The sequence below is a fragment of the Oryctolagus cuniculus genome, chromosome 16 (genome assembly GCF_051225735.1).
Source record: "Oryctolagus cuniculus isolate XC-2025 breed Fujian yellow rabbit chromosome 16, ASM5122573v1, whole genome shotgun sequence".
Classification (NCBI taxonomy): domain Eukaryota; kingdom Metazoa; phylum Chordata; class Mammalia; order Lagomorpha; family Leporidae; genus Oryctolagus; species Oryctolagus cuniculus.
Genome location: NC_142882.1, coordinates 33,612,951 through 33,629,494, shown reverse-complemented (window position 1 = coordinate 33,629,494; position 16,544 = coordinate 33,612,951). Strand labels below are relative to the sequence as shown.

At 38.5% G+C, this 16,544-nt stretch overlaps 1 long non-coding RNA gene and 1 pseudogene across 3 annotated transcripts in view; one reads left to right on the top strand and one right to left on the bottom strand.

Annotated features, from left to right (window-relative positions):
- Positions 1 to 1,344: 1,344 nt before the first annotated feature.
- LOC149121668 (uncharacterized) overlaps positions 1,345 to 16,544 on the bottom strand; it is a 76,223-nt gene continuing 61,023 nt past the window's right edge. For all 3 annotated transcript variants that reach the window (XR_016223037.1, XR_016223035.1, XR_016223036.1), the window contains exons 2-3: positions 4,718 to 4,853; positions 1,345 to 1,660 (exon numbers count right to left, since the gene is read on the bottom strand). This is a non-coding gene — a long non-coding RNA (uncharacterized LOC149121668). The remainder of the gene's footprint in view (positions 1,661 to 4,717; positions 4,854 to 16,544) is intronic.
- On the top strand, positions 1,904 to 1,971 carry LOC149121669 (U6 spliceosomal RNA; annotated as a pseudogene).

Here is a 16,544-nt window from a genome sequence, read left to right as displayed (position 1 = left end):
TGCATGGGCCCAAGGACTTGGGCCATCTTCTACTGCTATCCCAGGAGATAGCAGAGAGCTGGATTGGAAGAAGAGCAGCTGGAACTAGAACTGGCACCCAAATGGGATGCTGGCCCTTCAGGCCAGGGCTTTAACTCACTGCACAACAGCGCCAGCCCCAATTTTTATCCTTTTTAAGGAATGACCATACTGTTCTGCATAACATCTGTACTAACTTGTGTTTTCACCTACCATATATGGTGGTTTTCTTTTCCCATGTGCTCTCTAGCATTTGTTATTTTTTATCAGTTTGGCATAAAAATGATATAGTATTGTTCATGTTTTTGTGTATTTTGAAATCAGTTAATTTGTTTATTAAATCTTTATTATTTGAAAGGTGGATTTAGAGAGAGAGGGAAAGACATAGATAGCTTTCATCTGCTGGCTCACACCCCAGAGAGTTTCAACAGTTGAGCCTGGGGCATGCTGGAGTCAGGAGCTTCATCCAAGTCTCCCACATGAGTGGCAAGGACCTGAGTCCTTCGTCCATCTTCTGCTGGTTTCCCAGGTGTTTAGCAGTGAGCTAAATTGGAAGTGGAGATTCCTAAACTCAAAGTGGAACTCAGATGTTATGCTGGCCTCACAGATTGCAGCTTTCCCCACTTGGCCACAATGCCAGCCCCTCTATCAATTTAATTCCTCAAAAATAGCTCAGTAATGTTGGCATCTATCTCATTTTGTTTTTTCTCTGTTATTATTCAACTTATTGATGTCTTATTTTTGTTCACATTATTCCTCTCAATTGCTCTACCTGAGGTGAGTAGGGCTGCTGTGTTGCTTAAATGAAGTGTATGCTTTAGATTACTCATTTAATGAGTGCATGTCATTCACATAGCACTTCACTGAAGTTCTACTATGTCCCAAATCCTCTTCTAGGCACAGAATTTAGACCACTTTTCTCTTAGGCCCAGATCTTGCCTTTAACATACAACTTGGAATTTAGTAGCTCATGAAATCTGCAGACTGCATAAATGAATGAATATTTTGAGGGCTGTGCTTTTGTGGAGGAACTTCATAGGAGACCGAAGGAATAAAATAAATCAAAAGTATCCACAGTATATAGAATGTATACTATTTTACAAGTCACAGAGAAGAAGAAGAAGAAGGAAAGTAGTAAGACTAGAAAGTTTGTGGCAAGACTAACAGGCGCTGGTCAAGAACTTAATAAGCACATTAGGAAAGCAGTAAGGTTTCTTTTTTTTTTTTTTTGAGGAAAATTTTTTATTTCTAGTGATGAAATTGGCTACAGAACATTATGAAAGTTTAAAAATACAAAGAGAAATTGTCTATAATTAATAGATTCAAAATTTGACAATCAGTGAATATCATTATTAGTCATTACCAACAACAGTTATTGATTTGAAAGGCAGAGTGACAGGAAGAGGGAACCACTGCTTCACTCCCCAGACACTTGCAATAGCCAAAGCTTGACCAAGCCAAAACCAGGAACTGGGAATTCATTCTGGATGTCCCATTTGGGTGCAGGGACCCAAGCACTTCTGCCATCCTCCGTCTCCTCCCAGGGTGCACACTAGCAGAAACTTGCCTCAAAGCAGAGAAGCTACCACTCAAGCCAGGCATTTGTATATGGGATGTGGGTGTGTGGTGGTGATAGCAAGCCCTCATGGATAAAAAAAAAAAAAAAAAAAAAAAAAAAAAAACAAAGTTATTTCTATGCCAAGGAAATTACTCTGTAGTCTTTCTCTTATAAACTACGTATTGCTGAACTTAGATAATTTTTCATTTATTTAACAATGACATGAAAATGTCAGTTGAGTTGGCTTTCCTGAAGACCTTGTTTCTTGAATATTAGTGGCTAGCTGAGATAAATTCTTTTCATCTCTTTCTCGCTTCGGCAGCACATGTGCTCGCTTCGGCAGCACATATACTAAAATTGGAATGATACAGAGAAGATTAGCATGCCCCTGCGCAGTAAGGTTTCTTTACCTCCCTGTAGGCTCTGCTCTCCAGAGGTGAACAGGGTCCTCTAAACCCACTTGCTGCACACACAAACACCTGAGTGTTGTATTCTCCCACAGGTGTTGGAGACTGATATGGTGTTCTGATTTATATTTACATAATGGCTAGTGACATCGGGCATATTCACATGTTTTGACCATGTACATTTCTTCTGAGAAATGTCTATTCAGATCCTTGCCTGTTTCTTCACTGTATTTTTTGGAGTTTTTCCAATTCATGTAAATGTTCTGGAAATCTGTAAACATTCAGAGTTTTAATTTTTCCTGCCATCTGTTCATTGTATCTACACTCTGATGTTTACTTTGTTGTGAAGAAGTATCTTAGTTGGATATACTCAAATGTCTCTGTTTTTATTTTTGTGACTATTGCTATTGGAATCTTACCCAAAAGCTATTGTGTGTTGACAATATTTAGAGTTTCCCTATGTTTACTTGGGTTTGGGTCTTATGATTACATTTTAATTCACTGTGAGTTCACTTTCACATAGTGTAAGAGATGTTGGAGTCTCTTTTCAGGCTTCTACATATGGATAATCAAGTTCCTCTGCACCACTTGTGAAAGAGATTCTTCTTTCTCCAGTTCATTTTAGTTCCTTTGTTAAATATGAGTTGCTGGTAGAAATTTGGGTTTATTTCTATGCTACCAAGTCTTTTCCATTGAACTATGTGTCTGTTATTATATCAGTGCTAACACTTCTTCTTTTTTTTTTGCAGTATATTTATTTGAAAGGCAGAGTTACAGAGAGGTAGAGGCAGAGAGAGAGAGAGGTCTTCCATCCACTGGTTTACTCCCCAAATGGTCACAATGGCCGGAGCTCTGTTGATCTGAATCCAAGTGTCAGGAGCTTCTTCCAGGTCTCTATGCAGGTGCAGGGGCCCAAAGACTTTGGCCATTTTCTACTTTTTTCTCAGGCTATACCAGAGAGGGGTATAAGAAGTGGAGCAGCTGGGAAACATACTGGCACCCATATGAGATGCCGGCACTGCAGACGGTGACTTTACCTGCTTTGTCATAGTGCTGACCCCTGTAATATGTCTTAAAATATGGTGTGATGTCTCCAGCTTTTTTTTGCTTTATAATATTGCTTTAGATGTTAAGCATCTCTCATGTTTCTATGTGAATTTTAGCATCATTTTTTCTAGCTCTGAGAACATCGTTGGTATGTTGATTGGGATTACATTGAATTTGCAAATTGCTTTTGGTAGTATGGATATTTTGGTATTATTCTTCCCATTCACAAACATAAGTTTTCTGTGAGACTTTCAAAAAGCCTTGACAAAAATTGGACTTTATTACACAAAAATTCATCACTTTTTGGGATCATTTAAATCCATAATTTTGCACTAATATTTGATAAATAATTAAAGACTTTGAGCATTTTAGTAGGAGAAATTAAAATATTTATCAATTTATTCAAATATTGTTTAGATGTGATATTCAAATATTGTTTAGAGCCATTGTCTATATTCCCTCTAAATTACGATCTTTTTGCTTTTTGCCTGTTAAACTTGTCCCTTGATTCAAGAACCCTTTTTAATGTAATGTAAACTGAAAATGTCATTTCATAAGCTAAAAAAAATGACAAAGAAGGAAAAAGAAGGGAGGGAGGTTGAGTATATAATTATGTTCTCCGAATTTTTTCTATAAAACATATTGAATCATTTAAAAGCTAATTAAAATTAAACTCAAAATTGGACCATTATGACCAATATTTAAAACAAGTGATTAAAAACTGTAGATGTCTTCAATTTTGATTATCATTCTTCTTTAGAATATCTGAAAGAAATCCGGCTTCTCACTTTAAAATATACCAGTGTGTTAGAATTCAGTATTAAATGACTTTGTTTAAAAGTTTTATTTAATCTATTGCTTTAAGTAGTAATACTATGGCCATTGTAAAACAAAATCCTTATCATTTTTCATAAAACAGAAAGGGCCTTTAAAACATCATCACTAAAAATATTAAGAGACCTAAAATATAACATTCTTAAAACCCAAGTGATACCATTCAAAATTTTCAAATATGCAGGGATAGTTCATGTCAAGTAACTAAATAATTGTGAAGTGTATATATGGAATAGCTTCTATAAATTCTTTTGGCAAGGGCTGGCACTGTGGCATAGTGGGTGAGGCTGCCACCTGCAGTGCTGGTATTCCATAGGGGCATCAGTTCAAGACCTGGCTGCTCCACTTCCTATCCAGCTCTCTGCTATGGCCTGGGAAACACTATAAAATGGTGCAAGTCCTTGGGCCCCTGCACCTGCATAGGAGACCAGGAAGAGGCTCCTGGCTCCTGCCTTCCAGTCAGCACAGCTCCAGCCATGGAGGCCAACTGTGGAGTGAACCAGTGAATGGAAGACCACTCTCTCTGCCTGTCCTTCTCTCTCTGTGTAATTCTGACTTTCAAATAATATAAATAAATCTTTAAAAATTCTTTTGGCAAATAGATGAAGCTACTTGTTATACATTTCAAATAAATAGCAAACATACTAGAAAAATATATTGAATAAAATTTAAGCAACTCATAGCTATACACAGAAATTTCTCACCATAACAACATAGCAACCACTAAATTTCCAAATTCAATTTTCCACAACTTAGAATCTTTAACTCCAGAAGGAGTACAAAATTGACAGAACAGTGGCCTATGTATCAGGATACCTAATGCTAATACAGAATTATCCCTGCCACAACTTACCTATGTGACCTTGAACAATTCACTTTACTTCTCTGGGCTTGGCATTTAGCATCCTCATGTGATAAAGGAGGCTTGGATAAGATCAGTTGTACTCTATCTTGAGACTTCAATGATCTCTCAGTTTCCAAACAGGCACCTTAAGGGAAAGTAAACCTTTAGATCAAAGCTTACATTTTTAAATCTAAATATATTTTAAACTGTTTCTACAACTAGTACAAAACAACACATTCAAATGTGTACCATGCCACTTTTCAATATTTGGGAATAATTAATGCATCATTTTAGAGCATTGTCTTGAGGCCAGTGCTGTGGTGTAGCTAGTAAAGCCACTGCATGCAGTGGGGGCATCCCATATGGAGGCCGGTTCAAGTCCAGGCTGCTCCACTTTCCATTCAGCTGTCTGCTATAGCCTGGGAGAGCAGTAGGAAGTTGGCCCAAGTCCTTGGGCCCCTGAATCTGCATGGGAGACCCTGAAGAGGTCCTGGCTCCTGGTTTCAGATTGGCATATCTCTGACCTTTTAGGCCATCTGGGGAGTGAACCAGCAGATGGAGGACCTCTCTCTCTCTCTCTCTTCCTCTTGTTCACTATCTGTGTAACTCTGACTTCCAAATAAATAAATAAATAAATCTTTTAAAAAATCAAAAGAATATTGTCTGGCACACAGTGAACCACTAAGTACAAGATATTATTAGGAATATTAGATTGAAATATTGAAATAAACTAGGCAATAAGCCTTAAGATGCAAATTAATACCAAGAAATATAATCTCAAATTTCTGTGTTCAACAAGGTAGTCTCTTTTCACTACTAACTTTATACTAAATAAGATATTTTGATATTTTGTTAAGAGTAAATTTATCGGGGGCCAGCGCCGTGGCTCACTTGGTTAATTCTCCACCTGTGGTGCTGGTATCCCTTATGGGCAAAGTGTTCTAGTCCTGGTTGCTCCTCTTTCAGTCCAGCTTTCTGCTATGGCCCGGGAAGGCAGTAGAGGATGGCCCAAGTGCTTGGGCCCTGCACCCGGATGGGAGACCAGGAGAAAGCACCTGACTCCTGGCTTTGGATGGGCACAGCTCCAACTGTGGCAGCCATCTGGGGACTGAACCAATGGAAGGAAGACCTTTCTGATTTCTCACTGTATATAACTCTACCTGTCAAATAAAAAAAATTATTAGTTTTTCATAAAAACTGCAGTATTGAAAAAGTTCTAAAATCCCTCTAATTCTAAATGTCTGTGACTGCTAACTCATTAGCACATATTGCATTCTTTACATCTGGGTAATCATGACAATTCACTTTTAAATGATTAACAGATCTGCTGTTATATATAAATACATGCTTTTCCGAAAATCATACAATAAGCAGGCTACATACTTTACTTCAAGTAGAACTGCCATATCCAGTCCTACAATTGTAAATAAGACAGTTTCAATTGTTCAGCATTATCAATTATAAATTCCAATCGTGTAGCAATACTCATAAGAATTTAGGGGGCCGATGCTGTGGAGTAGCAAGTAGAGCTGTGGCTTGCAGTGCTGACATTCCAATTGGGTGCCAGTTCAAGTCCTGGCTACTCAAATTACTATCCATCTTTTTAGGCAAGTAAGACTTACTATCCAGCAGTAGAGGATGGCCCAGGCCCTTGGGCTCCTGCACCTGCATAGGAGACCCAAAAGAAGCTGCTGGCTCCTGGCTTTGGATTGGCAGAGCTCCAGCCATTGTGGCCAAATGGGGAGTGAACCAGCGGTTGGAAGACTGCTCTCTCTCTCTCTCTCTCCTTCTCTGTGTAACTCCGATTTTCAAGTAAAATAAATGAATCTTTTTTTAAAAAGGATGAAATAAAAAGGAAGATGAAGATTACAAAATTGTTTAATTTTTTTAATAAATATAAATTTCCAAAGTACAGCTTTTGGATTACAGTGGCTTCCCCTCCCCCAAAACATCCCTCCCACCCATAATCCTCCTATTTCCTGCTTCCTCTCCCATCCCAGAAGATTACAAAATTGTATGAAGGACATTTGTACAGTAAACAAATATACTGATTTCCAATGCAATATTTGAATACTTGAAGCAGGAAGGCTAAGTACTTCTTTGCCAAAATAACATGTTTTCTCCAGTGTAAAACCCATTTGCCATCCCAATACACAAAGGGATTTGGGGCAAGAAGGAAAAAAGAAGTCCACACATGCAGAAATTTTAAGCAAAACAAAATAGAGAATGTATTTAGTTTCATGTAAATCACATGAGAATTAATAGTATTCTACCAATTTGCAACAAATATTTTTAACTTTAATGAATGAATGAACTTTCAGTTACATAGCAGGAAACTTCTACCCTCTCCCATAAAACTGAAAGAGAAACTTTTTAAAAGTAAAAACTGATGAAAGAATTCTGCAATACATGTTAATGTTAAGTAGCGCAGCAGAGTTTATTTAGAAATACAAACACACACACAGAAAATAAATACATTAAAATCTTACTGAATAGTCCAGTAATAGTTCAGGATCCAATATGTGTGCAAAAGATTCTGGATTTCCCAGTCACTTTGTATAGGAAATGATGTGCTTTGCTATGTAGCATGTAACTTTAGATTCCTGAACACCTCCACTTTGCTTCTTACCCTGAGTCCCAGCAAATACAGGAACACAGCTGTTGAGTCATTCATTTTCTGGATTTGGGAATATCAAAGAATTAATGAGTATAGAAAGTTGTACAGCAAAGACCAAGAATATCCAAGGGAGGTCAGGAAAATCAATTGAACAAGTCAAAATACTATGAATGTATACTGAATGCTCTGTTTTTAATATGTCTTACTTACCTAAAAAGACATGAGGGCTATTGCTCTCTCTCTTAATACAACTAAGGAGAAGATATCACCAATGCTCAAGAAAAATGAATACACAGCAGAGCTAATACAAAATCCCCAAATTCCAAAATAGAAAAACTGGATATGCACTCCTTACACACACCCTGAAGTGGCAATGAAGTAGAACAAATCTAAAATTAGAAAAAAATCTTTTTTTAAAGATTTATTTATTTATTTGAAAGTCAGAGTTGCACAGAGAGAGGCAGAGAAGAGAGAGGGGTCTTCCATCCACTGGTTCTCTCCCCAGTTGGCTGCAATGGCCAGAGTTGTGCCAATCCAAAGCCAGGAGCAAGGAGCTTCTTCCAGGTCTCCCACATGGGTGCAGGGGCCCAGGACTTGGGCCATCTTCTACTGCTTTCCCAGGCTATAGCAGAGATCTGGATCCATATGAGCTGCCAGCACTGCAAGTGGTGGCTCTACCCACTATGCCACACCACTGGCCCCGAAAATTCTTGTCAAATTAAGAACATTTAACCTTTGTTTTAGAGTGCATTATTAAAATATCTAAACTGGGGGAATACATAATTTCTTTCTTTAGAAATCAGAAGAGAAAAAGAACACTTCAAGCCTACTGTGACACCACACAGAAGGAATGGAGAATCATGATCTCAATTAGCCTAGGGACAGAATAAAAGGGAGGGAAATAGGAACAACAGAATTAAGATGAATAAGCTTTGACAGCTGAGGGAATCTGAATGTAAAGAAAAGGCATGCAGTTAACTGAAACAATAGAGATAAGTCTGAGAGGAAAAAACATTGTTAAGTCATATTAATGGGGCCAGAGCTGTGACTTAGTAAAGTAAAAAAAAAAATCTAAAATTTGTTTTTAAATTATATAATTAAAAAAGATTAAAAAAAGATGTTCAATCTTAAGTCTCTACAGCATAAGATATACATCAATTTTCCCAGGTTCTATTTGCATTTATTAACAAAGTTTCATGGGTGTAATCACTAAAGTGGCTCCAATAAGTCTTTTTATAAAAATTATTTTTTATTTTGACAGGCAGAGTGGACAGTGAGAGAGACAGAGAGAAAGGCCTTCCTTTTTCTGTTGGTTTACCCCCTAGTGACCGCTGCCGCCAGTGTGCTGCGGCTGGCACATGGCGCTGATCCAAAGCCAGGAGCCAAGTGCTTCCTCCTGGTCTCCCATGCAGGTACGGGGCCCAAGCACTTTGGCCATCCTCCATTGCACTCCTGGGCCATAGCAGAGAGCTGGACTGGAAGTGGAGCAACTGGGACAGAATCTGGCTCTCCCAGCAGGACTAGAACTTGGTGTGCCTGCACCGCAGGTGGAGGATTAGCTTATTGAGCCATGGAGCCTGCCTCCAATAAGTCTTAACCTGGGATGCAACTAAATTTAACAAGGATACTCAATAGGAATTTTAGAAGAATTCCAAAATATGTATCAGAATAAAAATAAATACTTTACTTGGTACATCTCATTTTAACTATACTATTGTCTAAATTTCCAAATGTCAGATGTACTAAAAAAATCCCCAAAGCAGCAGAGTTGGTCCGACATGATGAGGAATAAAATAAAGAAAATGAGAATTCGCAGATCCCAGATTAAAATAACCAAGAAGGCCCAATAAAAGAAAACTCAATGTCTTCATACACTAACATTTATTACCTCAGATTTATTTAACAAAAAGGTGATTATTCCAGCTACATCCCATTAGGTAGCCCAATTTTACCTGCTAAATCCATTTAAAAAAAGCACCTCATGATATATTACTAAAATCATATTGCTATATGCCATCCACCATGTCCACTGTACCTTATACCTAATGTTAACAGATCTGATGAAAATCAGTAGATAAATGATGTGTCTTAACCACGTGTGGGAAATGTCTTTTGTTCAACGTTTTTCCAAAAACCCCTCAGTCTCAGTTTGCCTTCACCTTGAAAAGACACTTCTGAGGTTTACTAATCAGTCCAGCTTCTTCGGGCCTCCCTCCAATGCAAGGGGCTAAAATCCATCAAAATAAACTCTAGGCACTGTCCTTGTGCTCCCAGTGACTTTTTCACTCTAGGGGCTCACAAACCTTCTAAATTCTTTAGATCACCTGTGATGTCCATTAGTTCTCAAAGACTATGATGCAAGTAATTTCCCCTCTTGGAACCTTGTTATTAACTGTGCTGTATGAGAAATGAAGTCTCCTACACACCTTGTGCTTATGATTCTCCAAACCATGTTGCCTGCTAGGACTTTGGCCATGAATATAGGACAGCAATACCTGAACATGATTACTGAGATCTCCTTAATAAAGGATAGACTGGGGCCAGCACTGTGGTGCAGTGGTGTAATCCTTTACCTGCAATGCTGGCACCCCATATGAGCACCAGTTCTAGTCCCCATTTCTCCTTTTCCCATCCAGCTCTCTGCAATAGCCTGGGAAAGCAGTAGAAGCTGTTCCAAGTGCTTTGGTCCCTGCCAAAATATGGGAGACCTGGAAGCTCCTAGCTCAGATTGGCCCAGCTGCAGACATTGCAGTCATTAGGGGAGTAAATGAGCATATGGAAGACCTTTCTGTGTCTCTTCTTCTCACTCTCTGTAAGTAAACCTGTCAACTACATAAATAAATTCCTTATATATATATTTACATTTATTTATATATTTATGTATATAAATATATTCATATATAAAATATATTATAATTTATCATACAATATATTATATAATATATAATTATAAACAGATAATAGTATATAATTTATTATATGTATTTTATATATATATATATATATATATATATATATATATATTATTGAGATGACTTCAATAGCCAGAGTGTGGCCAGGTTGAAACCAGGAGCTTTTCCTCTGATGTGTGTCCCAGGAACCCAGGTACTTGGAGCATCTTTCACTGCTTTTTCAATCCATTGGTAAGGAGCTGGATCAGAAATAATTATTTATATATAAATAACAAATTCATATATAATAATTATATACAATTATATATTTATAATAATTATATGCAATTCTATATTATGTATAGAAATATATAGTATAATATATAATATATATTATAATATATAAATATATATATGATGGACCAAAATATGGTATTCTCCATTTGGCAGAAGGGACAGGCTCCAATATCTACTGTCTATGTCAGTATGTCAGCATAATGCAGGAGGTAACCCCTCTACCAAATAAGAAAAGCTATTTCAGTTCAGCTGGACATCATTCTGCTGACTGTTGACCTTATTACTGTTAGTCTGGATGCTTTCATTGGTTGCAATCCAGAGACCCAATTTTCCCATAGATATAAACATCAGCAAACATGAAAATTTGGTAAGAAAAGCTTAAACTGAGAGTTATGATTAATAACTATTTTTTTTAATTTTTATTTAATGCATATAAATTTCCAAAGTACGACTTATGGATTACAATGGCTTCCCCCCCATACCGTCCCTCCCACCCACAACCCTCCCCTTTCCCACTCCCTCTCCCCTTCCATTCACATCAAGATTCATTTTTGATTATCTTAATATACAGAAGATCAGCTTAGTATACATCAAGTATGGATTTCAACAGTTTGCTCCCACACAGAAACATAAAGTGAAAAATAATAGATGATTTTTTTTTTTAAATGATGATGAAATCAGAGCAGACCTATTGTCATGTTTAATCCCAGTGAGAGTCAAGTTGGGAATTGATAATTTCTTTTTTTTTTTTTAACAGAGGATCAGTTTAGTATGCATTAAGTAAGGATTTCAACAGTTTGCACCCCCATAGAAACACAAAGTGAAATATATTGTTTGAGTACTCGTTATAGCATTAAATCTCAATGTACAGCACATTAAGGATAGAGATCCTACATGAGGAGCAAGTGCACAGTGACTCCTGTTGTTGACTTTACCAATTGACACTCCTGTCTATGGCATCAGTAATCTCCCTATGCTCCAGTCATGAGTTTCCAAGGCTATGGAAGCCCTCTGAGTTCTCCGACTCTTATCTTGTTTAGACAAGGTCGTAGATAACCCTACGGTTCGACCCAGCCATCCCACTCCTTGGAATTTACCCAAAGGAATTTAAATTGGCAAACAAAAAAGAGGTCTGCACCCTAATGTTTATTGCAGCACAATTCACAATAGCTAAGACCTGGAACCAACCTAAATGCCCATCAACGATAGACTGGATAAAGAAATTATGGGATATGTACTCTTTAGAATACTATACCGCAGTAAGAAACAACGAAATCCAGTCATTTGCAACAAAATGGAGGAATCTGGAACACATCATGCTGAGTGAAATAAGCCAGTCCCAAAGGGACAAATACCATATGTTCTCCCTGATCAGTGACGACTGACTGAACACCAAGAGGGAAACCTGTTGGAGTGAGGTGGACACTATGGGAAACGGTGGCTTGATCAGCATAGCCCTGACTGTTAATGAACAACTTAATACATTATCCCTCTTAGTAGTTTTTTTTATCTGTTCTACTTAATATGACTGGTTTAGATCTGTAATTGATGCGCAGTTATTCTTAAGTGTTGAAAATTAACTGAAATGTGATCCCTGTTGAACATGGTGGTGGGAATGGGAGAGGGAAGAGATGTATAATTTGGGACATGCTCAGGCTGACTTGCCCCAAGTGGTGGAGTTGGAAGCATACCAGGGGATTCCAATTCAATCCCATTGAGGTGGCATGTACCAATGCCATCTCACTGTTCCAGGTGATCAGTTTCAGTTCACAGTTGGTCATGGTGGAGGGACTGGGAGTCAAAGGGAGCACATAGACAAGTCTAGTACCTGCTAACGCTAACCGATGGAGTAAATAAAGGGGAGAGTGATCCAACATGGGAAGTGAGATACTCAGCAGACTCATAGAATGGCAGATGTCCTAAATAGCACTCTGGCCTCAGAATCAGCCCTAAAGGCATTCGGAGCTGGCTGAAAAGCTCATGAGAGTATTTCAGGCATGGAAAGCCAAGACACTCTGGCAAAAGATCTCTGCGAGTGAGATCCCAGTGGACAGAACAGGTCATCAAAGAAGGAGGTACCTTTCTCTGAAGGGAGGAGAGAACCTCCACTTTGACTATGACCTTGTCTAAACAAGATTAATAACTATTTTAACAAAATTTCTCAGAACCCATCTAATCCAAACCTTGGACAATTGGAAGACATTGTACTTGGCCCACCCATAATCAAAATGGATTCTAAATCCTTCAACTGCAAGGAGAGTATCATAGACATTAATGCTCCAAACGGATCCAGTTCTCTGCTAATGTGTCTGGAAAAGCAGCACAGGGTGACTCAAATATTGGGGCTCCTGCACCCTTGTGAGAGACCTGGAAGAAGCCCCTGGCTCCTGATATCAGTCTGGCCTAGCCGCAGTCATTGCAGCCATTTGAGGAGTGAACAAACCAGGAGGAAGATCAATCTCTCCCATTCTCTCCATCTAGTGCTGCCTTTCAAATTCATAAAAGGATCTTTAAGAAAATAGATCACTTCAATAAATTTGCCATTGCTCAGTCATGATGACTTTTACTACCTTCAGTTCTTTTTCAAAAGATTTATTTATTGGAAAGGCAGATAGAGGAGCTGGTGGTTGTGGTGCAGTGGACAAAGCTGCTATCTGTTACATTGGCATCCTGTATGTGCACCAGTTTAAGTACCAGCTATTCCATTTCTGATCCAGCTCCTTACCAATGGACTGAAAAAGCAGGGAAAGATGGCCCAAGTGCCTGGGATGCTGCCACGCACATTGCAGGAAAAGCTCCTTGCTGCCATGCACATCGGAGGGAAAGCTCCTGGCTTCAACCTGGCCACACTCTGGCTATTAAAGTCATCTCAAAAATGAATTAGGTGGTGGAAGATTTCTGTCTCTCCCTCTCTCTGTAACTCTTTCAAGTAAGTAATTAAATATTTTAACATGATAAAAAAGGCAGAGACACACAGAGACAAAGAGAGAAGGAAAGAGAAGCAGAGAGATCTCCCATCTGCTGGTTCACTTTCTATATGGCTACCACTGTGCAAGACCAGGTTCTCAAGTCCCCATTGAGGTTACAGTTCTCCAATTTGACGACAGGAATGAAAGAATTTGAGCTATTATACATTGCTTCCCAGGGATATTAACATGAAGCTGATTTGGAAGTGTAGTACCCAAAACTCAGATTAGCACTGCAATATAGGATGTGGGCATCTGTTGTGACTGCTAACAAATTGGAAATCCTAGAGTAAAAATCAACAGATTCCTGGACATACACAATATACCAAAATTGAGTCATGAAGACACATAGAAAAGCTAAACAAATCAAAAACCAAGACAGAGATTGGATGAGTAATAAAGACCCTCCCAACAAGCAAAAGTCCAGGATCAGACAGCCTCACTATTGAATTCTACAGGACTTTTAAAGAACTAATGCTTCTCAAACTATTCAACACAATTGAAAGAGAGACAATCCTCTCAAACTCCTTCTATTAATCCTGCATCACCTTAATTCTTCAACTAGAAAAAGATACAGTGGAGAGAGAGTACTATAGAAAAATATCCCTGATGGGGGCCAGTGCCATAGCACACTGGGTTGATCCTCCACCCGTGGAGACGGCATCCCATATGGGTGCCAGTTCTGGTCCCGGTTGCTGCTATTCCAGTCCAGCTTTCTGCACTGGACTGGGAGGGCAGTGGAGGATGGCCCAAGTGCCTGGGTCCCTGCACCCGCATGGGTGACCAGGGAGATGCTCCTGACTCTGGCTTCCGATTGGACCAGCACTACCTGTTGGGCCATATGGAGCATAAACAAGCAGATAAAATACTTCTGTCTCTCTGCCTCTGCCTCTCCATCTCTGTAACTCAATCTTTCAAATAAATAATTCTTTTGAAAAGGTCAACAAACAATAAAGGCTGGTGGAGAGGGAGAGAAAAAGGTACCCTAATCCACTGTTGGTGGGAATGAAGCTAGTGCAACCATTATGGAAGGCAGTATCAAAGTTCCTCAGAAATCTGAAAACAAACATACCATGTGATCCTGCCATCTGACTACTGGGAATTTATCCGCATGAAATGAAATAGAATATGCACAGGCATGAGTTATCTGTACCCTCATGTTTATTACAGCTCAATTCACAATAGCTAACATGGAATCAACCCAGATGTCCATCAACTGGTGACTGGAACAAAAATATGAGCTATATATACAGTGTAAAATACTATTCAACCATAATTGAGAATGAAATCCCATCTTCTGTAACTAAATGGATGAACTGGAAACAAGTATGCTTCATGAAAGAAGCCAGTCCCCAAAAGACAAATACCATATGTTTTCTCTGACTGGTGGTAATTAATATATAGACAACAAAAAGCAGCATATGAGTTAAATTGACATTTTGAGATTTGAGTATTGTTCATAGCACTTTTCTGTACTCTTTGATAGAGTACACAACATATACTCATTGATATTTCTGCTACTACTTGCTGAATTCTTTATTTTGTAGAGGGTTAAAGCTTGTGATTCTAAAATAAAATCAAAGCATGCAGCTGTCAAAATTAAAAGAAAATAAAACAAGAAGGAGGGAGTTGGAAATATGAGAACAAGGGAAGATAGGATAGGATGTTATCAGTTTGCTCTTCAATCTGTATATATAAATTACATGAAATTTGTTCACTTAATATGCATTTAAAAATATAAACTTAACACTGGAAGAAAAAGACCTGAGATCAGTGTTTTCTGGATTACCACTAATAAAATTTAGTCTTCATTTATGTCTGACCATATTTAATTTCTTATTTATTTATTTTATAAGAAAATTAACATCACCATTCCTAACAAGTCCATCCTGCTTCATGCATATCTATCAGTTCCCACTATGCTAATAATTTCTCATGAACTTAAATCCATATCATCTTAAAAAGATGCAATGTGGGGCTGGCGCTGTGGCATAGCAGATAAAGTTGTTGCCTGCAGTGTTGGCAAGCCATATGGGTGCCAGTTCAAGTCGCGGCTGCTCCACTTCTGAACCAGCTCTCTGCTATGTCCTGGGAAAGCATTAGAAGGTGGCCCAAGTCCTTGGGGCCTTGCACACATGTGAAAGACCCTGAAGAAGCTCCTGGCTTCAGATTGACACAGACCAGTCATTGCGGCCAACTGGGAGTAAACCAGCCGATGGAAGACCTCTCTGTCTCTGTCTGTCTGTCTCTCTCTCTCTACCTCTTCTCTATTTGTGCAACTCTTTCAAATAAATAAATTAATATTTAAGAAAAAAGCCTGATTCATGTTATTATTTATGTGTTTTAGAGGCTTTGCAGATGTTGATTACATGTGCCATGAAAACCCATTAAAATGCAAATCCTATAAGAGGCAACTCCATGTGCACTAAACTGGTAAAATCCAGTGCATGTGTTGAGAAAAACACACTAGCAATACATTTCAAAAAGCTGTGAAATATTATAAGTGGCTGTCAAAAGCTAAAAATCTGACAATGACTCATTATGTCATTTATTTATATATAATGCTGAGAAAATCAGAAGTATTTGTTAAAACTTCTGCTAAAATGCACTAGATTTATAATTTTTAAATGCATCTTTCCTAGACGTAATGCAGTCCTGTACTACTTTAGAGTATCAGAAATTTAAAATGTTGGACCGGTGCTGTGGTGGAGCAGGTTAACACCCTGGTCTGAAGCGCCAGCATCCCATATGGGGGCCGGTTCAATACTCAGCTGCTCCACTTCTGATCCTGCTCTCTGCTATGGCCTGGCAAAGTAGTAGAAGATGGCCCAAGTCTTTGGGCCCCTGTACCCATCTGGGAGACCGGGAACTAGCTCCTGGCTCCTGGCTTCAGATCAGCACAGCTCTGGAAGTTGCAATCAATTAGGGAGTGAACACCAGATGGAAGACCTCTCTCTTTCTCTCTGTCTCTCCTCTCTGTCTGTAACTCGACTTGTACATAAATAAATAAATCTTTAAAACAATTAAGAAATTTAACATGTGAAAGGTTTTTAAAAAATGTATTT